Source organism: Alligator sinensis, unplaced genomic scaffold (genome assembly GCF_000455745.1).
Source record: "Alligator sinensis unplaced genomic scaffold, ASM45574v1 scaffold1561_1, whole genome shotgun sequence".
Taxonomy (NCBI): Eukaryota; Metazoa; Chordata; order Crocodylia; family Alligatoridae; genus Alligator; species Alligator sinensis.
In genome coordinates, this window is record NW_005842954.1 from 108,822 (window position 1) to 120,120 (window position 11,299).

Consider the following 11,299-nt stretch of genomic DNA (forward strand, 5'->3'; position numbering starts at 1 on the left):
TGGGGGATGGGGCCAGGTGGGGCAGCAAACGGGGAGCTAGGGTGGGGCATGCGGGCCTTTCAGGGTAGTGAAAGGGGGTCCATACCCCTTGTGTGGGGGCCATCACCCCTGTGGGAGGGCAGCAAAATATACATTCATGAATTCATGAGACACGTACTTAGAGTTCACTTTATTAATATAAGAGAGACTTGCTTTAACACTGTAGATATATCAATAAAACATTGTCTAACTGATCACTGTGTGTCTCACACTCTCTCTCTCTTTATAGTGGTCTTTTGTTTTACTTGTGGAGGAACCTGGATTTTGGGGTATTTTACAGAGTGACTTTGGGATTTTTTTTTTTAAAATCAGGGATTTTTCAGTTTTCCAATAGGGAACACCAGAATTCCTGCTAGGGAGGCCAGTGGCAGGACCCTGCCTGATCAGAGCTGTCACCTTGGACCCATATGGCTGTGGCTGACCTCCTGTGGATGACCTCCTGGCCAAAAGGGACCAGGAGGACATGCTTTGACATTTCAAAGCAGGCCACCACACTGTGAACATCTTCTGGGCAATAGCTGCCCAGATGGCCAGGCAGGGGGCACATGTGGCAGGAGTGCTGCACAGAGGCCACCCCTGCAGCCACAGCCCACTGGCAGCTGGCCCAGAGGGGCAGATGCCTCTACTGGCTGTGCAGTCCCCATCCGGGTCTGGCAGGTGCACAGCAGGTCACAGTCAGGCAGCAGCCCCCACTGCCAGACTGCAGTGGGTAAAGGGTGCAGGGAACTCTCAGGGATGCTTCAGCAGTCCAGCTGGCACAAGGGTAGTATCCCCAGGTACCAATTAGTCAGGATCCAGAAGCTCCTGAGAGCTGGTAGCCCTGAGCTACTTGCCAGGGTGGCTTTTTATACTGCTGGGGCCAGGACATGGCAGCTTTTTATACTTGCTGGGGACAGCACAGGTGCTGGCCCCGGGCTCTAGCTCCCCCTGGCTGCAGATCCAGGAGGAGCCAGGCAGGGTTATTTTGCCCCAAGTGGCACAATTTGCTCCACAACAAAGTACATGTCCAAGCACGTGCGCTGAGACCAAAAGTCCCGGCTCAAATTTGCACCACTTCTATTTGAGCTGCTGCAAGCGCACGTGCTTGCATGTGTGGACGTGCTCATGATATCTGTGAATGGACACCTTTATGTACCAAGTATCTGAACGTTTACAGGGCCATTAAAAAAAACACAACAAAAAAACCCCTCACATCTGCAACTGAAATGATGATAGTTTTGTGTTCTCCTGTTCCTAATACAGGGAGACACCACATATGACCAGTACTATAGGTACACGCTATACTTAGGGTGAGTGCATAGATATTTTTTACATATGTGCATTACAGCAAAAACTATGAAACTTTCATTACACTAACTCTGGCAAGTCTTACACATTTATTGCTATCTTCTGTAAAAAATATTCTCTCTCAAAAGTACTTGAAAGGGTTAACTTTACATGCTTCTATTTTATACATCTAGAGGCTTCCATTCTGAAGATCCCAAGACACTTCACAAGCTATATCACCACTGAAATGTAGACACTCCTGGGAAGACTCGTACAGAATAAAGCTATCAATTTATTTTTCAGAAATCCTATGACTCCAAAGATGCAAATATTCTGAACTCCATTCAGGTAAGAACTACATGAGCTGTGAGAAATTTTAGTATGAGAATTCTGTATTAGATGTACCGAAAGCCCAAGCAGCTTGAAAAATAGAAAGGAAAGATGACCAGGGTACGAAAAGACATTAACTATCCTGTAAAAGTATCTGGGAAAAGATTACAAAGATCTCAGTAAAGTTCAATTGGAACTATGCACAAATAGGAAAATATGTGCAGCTCTCTCAAAACATAACTGTTTCAGATAAATTTATAAGCTTCTCCCTCTCCCAACACCAAGGACTAGTTTAAAACTTCTCTCTTAAAATTACTAGCAAAGATTTCCTCAGTTGAGTTTTCATAATCCTACTTTATTCTTAAAAACAAAGTGAATTACGAATTCCTTAAATTCAGCATAATTCAAAATGAGTTGGGAAAAACTGGAGGATGTTCTCTTTCAATTAAACTGCGAGGAAAATAGCCTCATTGGGCACCTATACACATGCAGTGATGGTGCTCTGATGCACTGTAATTACAGTGCATCGGAGCAGATTCAATAAATCAGGTCTGCTGGAGCGTGGTAATTACCACGCATCAGTGTCCCCATGCTGAAAAAATAGCAGCAGGGGCACTTTTCTTAAAGTTCATTGAGCACATTTTAGTAAAAGTACCCCATCCATCATATTTCAGCACAGGGATGCTGATACATGTGACACTTTGGGAGCTTTAATTAGCGTGGCTCTCAGAGCTGCAATAATTAAAAATCATGCCCCCCCGAGCATGTGTATAAATGCCCATTTTCCCTACGAGGTTTTTAGATATTATATAGATATAGATGTTAATCATTAAATAAAGTCACACACATATATGCATGTATATTGCTTATGTTATGCTATATTATATTATATGATTATACTATACGTACATGCATATACTGTATTTACTCAGATAGAAGACAACTGATTAGCTGAGAGGCAGCAGAGGTTCTGCCCCTCACGGCTGATTGGCTGAGGGTTGCCTGTTCTCTGGCCCAACCCCTCACTGCTGATTAGTGCAGAGGGGTGTTGCCATGTGATGGGAAGCCCTCTGAGCCAATGAGCAGCAAAGGGCGGAGGAGGGGGTGGCCATCTTGGTTGTTCCCCTTCACAATTAAGTATGTCCCTAATGAAAGATCGTGTATTTAGTGAGATTTCCTTGTATATGATTACAGGACAAAGGGGCTTTCCCCCCCTGCCCCCTTATCAACTGGGGGAGGAGGGGGGCAGGGAGACTGTCTTGTAAATACTATAGTTGCACACTAGATGGATCACTGCCTAAAAGGCCAGATGTAAGACACTGTTATCACCCTTTTATGCATCTAAGGAACTGAAGCATTAATAAAGCAATACACTCAACAACAGTAAAGCCTATGGCAGATCAGGGCATTTAACTCTATCCTTACAAATCCTACACTAACACCTCCTAAGAGTGGTACTATCTTTCATCTTCCAATGATTAAGAGAGATATTTTTGTAGTGACTGAAAATACCACTGACTTCATTTTTCCATGCTTGGAGATTAATTCAGTATACATTCCACAGGCAACACTTTCACTGACACCCGTTTGAGATGTGCCTGGGTACAATCCATGGAATTTTTCCTTTTCCAAAGAGCTGTCAGAGAGTCCATCCAGAGCATGATATAATTTTAAGTAGCAACAGGAATGCAATTGCTGTCTACCAAAATTATGTAACAAACAACTTAGTCAACACTCCCCTCTTGCTTGATTTAAAGCTTGTGTGATAATTTAATACAAGGTTTCACAGAAAAGACTCTCAAAAGGGCATCAGGTACATTAGCTAGAACTGTGGAAAATCAGAATATGCATCCAATGGGAAATTCCAGCAGCTCAATGTTTGTTTCATCCCAAATTAGGATGAGAAAAAACCCTGTTATGATATTGAGATTTCACAGAAGCTAAAACTTGAAAAAAAAAATAGATTCTGTTGAGCTGTCTCTCTCAATGATGCTTTTCTACAACTAACAGGAGTGTCACTCATGATACATCTAGAGGTAGGTAACTCCCATAATGTACCTCTCCAAGAAGAATTTTGGCTATATCCCTAACGATGCAAATTTGGAAACTCGGAATACAGCAGAGAATGAGAGCATGAGGCATTCAAACCAGATATCCTGAGGCACTACAAGAGTTCATATTGAAAGGATTCCAGGTTAGATATCTAGAGTCATTCCAAGAAACGGAAATATTTTGAACTGGATAAACTTGACCTGGAATTAAAATATAAAATATTTTGGGGATTTCTTTCCCCCAAATAACACTCAGCAAACCAGAAATTTTCTAATGGAAATTTCCATTTCGCAGAACCTGTATTTCCCTTGAAAAAAAACCAGTAACAGGATTTTTCCAACTGAGTTTAATGTTAAGGTTGGCCTCACCTGGCAGTTAAAGAAAGATAGTCAGGGAGCACATACCATTTATCATTTGATGGTGCAACACTTGATCATATTCCTCACTCTGATATCATCCTACAGAGGTAAATGGATGATACTTGTAACTGCTGCTCAACATAAGTATATGTTGGAGTGAGGCCTTTAATGAACAGTGTATATTAAAATGTATAGTTTCATGCTGAACATAACTAGCTAATCAAGTAATTGTATGCATTTAATCTTAAGGGAGACCTCAACCCCACTAATAATTGGGCTCTGTTACTTCTAGGCCCCCTCTACATGTGCAGATAAAGGCACTATGAAATCTAAGGTGCAATCCACACAATCATGCCTCAATCCCCAGAGCCTAGGGGTTTCATGCTGGGCATGGTATCTCTCTGCAGCTGGGAGCCCTGTCAGCTGACAAGACTCCCAGCTGCAGGGAAGACCCTGCTACACATGCAAATTAAAGCTCAATCCAAGCTGATATCAAGTTACTACACATTTTAAAGGTCTAACTTTACAGCTGGTTGGATCTTTTTATCATGATAAGTACTTTGTATGTGTAACTGATCTTAAGTTAATTGCACAATTAACTTATTGATTGTGCAATACCTGTAAAATGTAGAGGGGGCCTAAATAATGAAACAAAAATCTCTAGGGATGTGTGGCAGGGAGCAGTGTGAAATAGGAATGGCACCGCAAACTGCTGTGCTGTGTGCTCTGACAAAGGATTTCAGAGTTATGCCACAGCACTGTGTTCATGGTACTTCATTTTCTTTGCATGCCATTTTACATAATATAGATTTGTATTACTGTAAATGATGATATTCCATTCCCCCTGATGCTGCAATGATATACACTCTTGTAAGCAGAGCACACACCCCAAAGTGCTTTTGAGGCAGGCCGCTTCGGTAGACCAGATGAAAATATGATCTTCTCGCTCAGGCACATCAGGCCAATGTGATTTAATGTTGCTTGCTCTGCACAAAGGAAACAGCTTTTGCAAGAACACAAAAGAAGTCCTCCAAAGCAGGCCCGACACTACATTCTGTAAATGAATACAAGGAAATAAGTTACAGATGGCTTACTGAAATAACTCCATGGCCAGAACACTGTGCTTGCCTCTCTGAACTTTTAGGGGCAGATACTCATTTTATTTACCTTGTTGATACCACTGCCTTTTTTTTTTTTTTTTAAACCAGACCTCTTTACTAGATAAACACATTCCTCTTCCTTTACCTAATCAGTTAAGAAAAGACTGCCTCAGGATGGACAGAGAGGAAGGATTTCTCTACATAGAATTATTGCATTACCACCAGATGTATAACAAAACCATTAGTTATGCTGCTTTAATCCTTAGCACGTACAAAATGGTTTTATGTCAGTATAGCTTCTGACTGAGGTTTATCCTTTCCAATTCAGCTCCCACTCCTTTGGGATAAGCTCCCGATTCCCAGGCTCTCTCATATGTTCAGCTGATAAGTGTACAATGGCTTGCTTTGTACTCTGGCTATGGATCTCACGTACCAAGAATTTTATCACATGAATATTTAGGTTTGCTCCCTATTCCTTCAATGTGCAGTGCTGAGGAAAGTAAATGTTTATTTCCCCGTAGAAACTTCTGGTTGAAAGGCAGAGAGGCACTAAAACACATCTGAAAACTGGAGAGCCCAGACCACTACAATAATCTAGGCCCTTTTAATTCTGGGCAGCCATCAAGCAGCTCTCCAAAATTCAGGCCAACAGATAGGTGAGCACAATCCTTCCAAAGAGAGACTGCAAAGGCCTATCCTCTATACTATAACCATAAATAACAGAAAACAATACTATAGGCCAGGAGCAGGCAAAATAAAAAGTCTGCTCCTGGCTGCCTGTCAAAGATGACAGGAGCCAGGGGCAGTAGGACCCAGGGGGAACCAGCAGCAGGAAACAGAAGCCAATCCCCACCCATTCCCAGCCTGCTCCAGCATCATGGGGCTCCCAGCTGCATTGCCGTACTGGGCAGCACAGGGCCCCACTGGTATGGGGGTGTATGTGCACACCCAGGCAGGGGCAGAGAGTGTGTATGTATATGCATGTGTGCACATAGGCAGGGGCAGCGTATGCGCGCGCACAGGCAGGGGCAACACGTGCGTGTGAATGCGTTCATAGGGCAAGTCCCACATGCACATCCCACCATACACACGCACCCAACACCCCACCTCACAATGCCATACATGCAGACCCCCAAACCCACACCCCCTCACACATCCCAGACACCCTCACCCCACACAGTCCCCCACAAACCCCATTCCCCACATATCCACACAGACACCCACATGCTCCCTCACCCCACATACCCACAGCCCCCACAAACCTATACCCACCCCCTAAATATACAAGTGTAAAACTTCATTTTAAGCTATTATGCAATAACCTCTACGTACACTACACAAATACATGCAACTCAGAGAAAAAATATTTTTTGAAATCAAATTAATGAATGTTTTAGATGTTCACTTTTTAGAATATAATTTGGTATTTTTCTGGTTCCCGGATGATAAAACCCCTTGCTGAAAGGAGTACTTCTGGGGGCAAGGGGAAGAACTTCTAGTGGCAAAAATCAGGGGTTAGGGGGTGAGACCACCAGTCCCAAGATGGCAATCAGGGGGCAGGTCACCTGTCAAGGGATGGAGCTACCCATGTAGCCCTTGACAGCTTGCCAAAACTTGGTAAGCGGCCCTCCACCCAAAATAATTGCCCACCCCTGCTACAGACCTTGCTGCTGGAGACTACATTTGCCTAGGAGCTAGTTCTTTGGGTGCCTCCAGTATATCTGGGGTCTATAGCTTCAACTCTGGAGAGAAAACTATTTGTAAAACTAAGACTTCTGAACCTTTCTGTGAAAGTAACACTATTGGACAATATTCTGGATTCAGCCGTTGAAGAAACTCACAACTCTTGAGCTTCAGAGTACCATAAAGCAAAATCCATTTCTTCATCATCTTTAAGGAATGGGATCTCCTTTCCCAACAGAAAATCTATCAGGTACAGATGCAAACTGGGACAGGTTTACCACTGACCCTTTCAGAGAACCAACTTGAAACACCAGGCTATACCAATACAAGAACAACTCTTCCTGTACCTTCTTGTTTTGTGATATGTTTAAGAGTGTGAGGAGCTTGGAACTCCTGTATAAAAATCCAGGCAAGCTCTTGGGCTTGGTCTATTTTTTTTTTTCAAAAGAAACCCAATGTCTCAGAGGTTTTTTTCTTAAAGCAATTTCTACTGTCTTAAACAACAGACAAATGAAGAACTGGACCTGAAGATAAAGTCAAACATTCCCTAATCTTGTAGCTCTCCAGGATACAAAACTTAAGTAGCACTGCTTCAGGATTGTATACGTTTCTTTCTCTCTGGTCTCACAGGTCTTGAGGGGCCTATAACTGCCCTAACTAGAACCTTCCATCTCCTCCTATCTGGCCCAAACTCCTTCGATATGGTCATATCTTCACCCATCCCATCTAGTCTGATACCCTCCACCTCAGCTTCTAAAATCTGCCTCACATGCCTTCTCTCATCAGTTCTCACAATATGCCCTGACATTTCATTCTCTTATCTTGTGCCAGAACATCAGGTGTTCTACAAAGGTCCACAAACTCTTGATTATGTCTTCACGACCACACTCATTTTCTTCTACTGTACCAAATATTTTCCTAAGCACTTTGCTTTCAAACACTTGCAGCCTTTTTCCATTTGCCTTTGTCAGCACCCAGGATTCACATCCATATAGAAGGACAAGTTAAACAACAGTACTATAAAAGCTGAATTTTGAGGTTTCTTGAAATTTTCTTTGATGCCATCCAGGCTCAACAGGCATATATTAGCATTGTAAGCTCCTGTGATTTATTCAGTTATTTGCTTTTCCTCAATTATTATTGTTCCTAAATATTTGAATTTCTCTATTTTTTCTACTTTATCATTCCCTATCCTAGTTTTCCTGCAATCTTGAGATTTATTTCTGAATGTAAATGACACTGACAGCAAGCCCAACTTCTTTGGTATTTGACTATGATCTCTGTACTCTTTTGACTAATTTACAAGAAAGGTGATTGAAGAGAGTATAATAACTATCAGGGTATCACCTTACTGTGCACTGCTTTTGTCAACTGCTGTTCAGCTGATTGCTCCCATATGCACAAGGAATTCTGGGAGATTACTAGAAAGATAGAGCAACTTGTGATTAGACATTGTCAATTGTATTATTGGTTGAAAAGAAATGAGAGGTTCCAAAAGATGTAAATCAAGTCTGCATAGACTTTGTCAAAGTCTATGAAAGTATTAAAAGAGAGTTGCTATGACAAATCATGGTGAGGCTTGGAATTCCCCAAACACTGGTATGTCTTACTAAGATGCAGACCAAAGTATCAAGAAGTTATCCGAGAACTGACTTTGAGGTAATACTATCAGACCCAATGAAAATCAATAGAGGGCTCAAAACAAAGAGGAGTGCTGTCATCAGGGCTTTTCAGCTAGATGCTTGAAAAGGTTATAAAAAACAACTGAAGGATGAAAAGACCTGCAGCTGAACAGATAACACCAGGTATTTGCCTATGCAGATGACATCTGCCCAGTAGAAGAGAACCATGCCTCTGTCAACCAGTACATGGGACTTTGAATTTAAATCACGCATCTATTCAGGACTTATTCTTCACAGAAGATGGCACAGCAACACCTCAGAGCTGCAGGAGGGCTGCCTAAATGTTTAAATCTAAGTAATTTGGTGGAGCCTCTACCTTGTCATATTAAGACAACATAGTGGAAGATGTCCAAATCAACAAATAAGTAGAATAATGAGTTAAAGAGCACTACCATTGGAAGGGGCTATGACTCTTCCATTGGACCACGGAAACCATCTTCTGCTTCTCAAAGGAGAACTGAACTGAATTTCTATTAGTCCAGAACCCCCAAATGTCACGAATCAGGATATTCTGCATCAGGAATCAGTGTCAAGAGCTGAAGCAAGAATAGTTCAGGGGATCAGGGCCCCTTCGAGAGAGTGACAGGAAGCCAAGAGTCAAAACCTGACAGACACCTAGACCACAGGAACAGGGTGCAGAAGTCAAAACAAAGTGCTTGAATCAGGCCAATCTACAAGCTCAACTGGAGTCTCATTGTTTAGGCAGCTCACCATTGTCTGCTCTGCTGGTTTCAAGGCTGTTTGAAATTGAGTCACTTCTTCTAGTGGGGAGAAGCCATCCCTCTGATGGCTTATCCCCTGGAGAAGTGACTCATCATCACACCACAGTATTGGATGGTACATTTAGGCTCTCACTGTGAAAAACTATATTCCTTGGTTGAAATTCAAGTACTTCATCAAAAAACTTGTGTGTTATACTTTAACTGGGGCCTCCAAGTCCGTTTTAAGCCGAGTACCATACAAACAAATGGTCACAGAACACTTGCATTTAAGATCTTACAGTCTCCCCATTTCCATGTGAATACTTTTAATTTTTATAAAATCAATGACCCATTTAAGCAAACACAAGACATGTTCACCCCCCCAAGCCTTGCAGATGTTTGAAGAAGTACAGTTGAAGTACAGAACTTAAGTGAACTTTTGTTTTCTGCCCAGTTCTTCCTTCCCATGTCCTTGTGACAAGTTATTTAGCAGAATTCACAGATTAGTTAGAATCTGAAACAGCTGTGCTGTAAGCACATCTGCTAAGCCCTCAAACTTGAGTTCTCAAGGCTGTCAACTATGTCTTAGCGGCTGTGCCACCCCAGCCACCTTCTGCCCAGTTAAGAACCAGAAGTGCCTGAATTAAGAAGTCAGAAATGCCATTTATATATATATCCTAATTTTATTTAGAAAAGACATTTGTTTTCCAGCTCAGTCTTGCAGAATCAAAGATTCAAAGTTCATAAATATATTAGAGATTAATAGATCAACTGGAGACATCTTCCACGTGACAGATTATTAGTTTGGAAAGGGGCAATGGTTCATTTTACACAGAATTGTGCATGTAACTCCCTCATGATCCCAGATGTTTAAAAAAATCCCTCTGTTACAACCACCAGACATGCATATTACGCTCAATGCTGAAGTAACAAAAGGAAAAATATTAATGGGCAAAAAGAATGTTTGATCACTCACCTGTTTCAATGGCAGGTGTAGAATTTTTGGTCTAGATAAAGGAATTAAACAAATAAATTTCCACATACCTCACAGGCTAGCAATGAATGAGAATCAGAGCAAGGCTGAAGATGGAAGAAGGATAATTTAAACACAGACAGGAAATTAAATTAGTTTCTATGTGCATAAAATAATACGAGGACAAGAGCAGATGAAAGATACGAGTTTTAAGGATCTAAATGGGTACAGATAGGTGCTGAGCACAGATGGGATTTAGAAATGAACAGAAAATAGGCAAGCACGTTGTATGGATCTCAGAGGCAAAACCAGCAGCAGCAAAAAGGAGGAGTGCGAAGGAGGAACAGGAAGTGAGGGGGAGGAGATAGAAAAATCAAGAGCGTTAGAGAGGCTGGGGGAGAACAGTAGGCCCTGTAACAGCTCTGTAAGAAACAACTACAGGTCAGTCACATCATACGCGCATTTAACTTATGTAAATTCAACTATATGTGGGGTGGGAGGGGGGGGCGGGACTTGAATTTACATGCGGTGCTGCCGCTTACCTGGAGGCCCATTATGGCGGTGACGGCCACTGCCTCCAAAACCTCCTGCTGTCGCCATGGAGCCGTGCCCGGAGCTGTGTGGCTGGCCACGTGGTGATGGCCGGGCAGCACGCAGCCATCCCCACCACCACCTCGCACTACGCCGCTGCCGCTGACCGCACAGCTCTAAGCACGGTGCTGCGTGCAAACTGAAGCCCCGCCCCCCTACCCCACGTGTAGTCACCGATTTTTGCCTTACCCGATTTTCGCCTTACGCACTGACTTCAGACCCTAACCCCTGCGTAAGATGAGACTCCACTGTATCTAAAATAAAAAGACGCTGTTTATATTAAGTAGGGAGCTATTCCTTGATTACCCATACAGGGTCACATGAAATATGGCAGTGTCATGACCCAATGATTGTGTATGCGCTTTGGCACTGCAGAATTATTTCCCGCCACATGGAGCTTTCTTTGCACGGTGCAATTCTCAGCTGCAGAGAGAAAACCCCGGTGCAAAGGAGTTCCCGCCACCCCTATGTAAATTCGTACCCCATTATTGGCTGTTTCTAAATTATTCCCACGTGGCGGCTA

At 42.7% G+C, this 11,299-nt stretch overlaps 1 protein-coding gene across 7 annotated transcripts in view; it reads right to left on the bottom strand.

Annotated features, from left to right (window-relative positions):
• The window catches only part of LOC106722986 (F-box/LRR-repeat protein 7-like), a 261,033-nt gene that overhangs the window by 103,929 nt on the left and 145,805 nt on the right, over positions 1-11,299 (bottom strand). Inside the window, exons 3-4 of one of the 7 annotated variants that reach the window (XR_003091952.1) lie at positions 10,189-10,219; positions 1,034-5,100 (exon numbers count right to left, since the gene is read on the bottom strand). The exons of 5 other annotated variants lie outside the window; for them this stretch is intronic. The gene's annotated coding sequence lies outside the window, so the exon portion shown is untranslated. Of the gene's footprint in view, positions 1-1,033; positions 5,101-10,188; positions 10,220-11,299 lie in introns of those variants that run through there. One more of the 7 variants, XR_003091954.1, reaches the window with a different exon arrangement.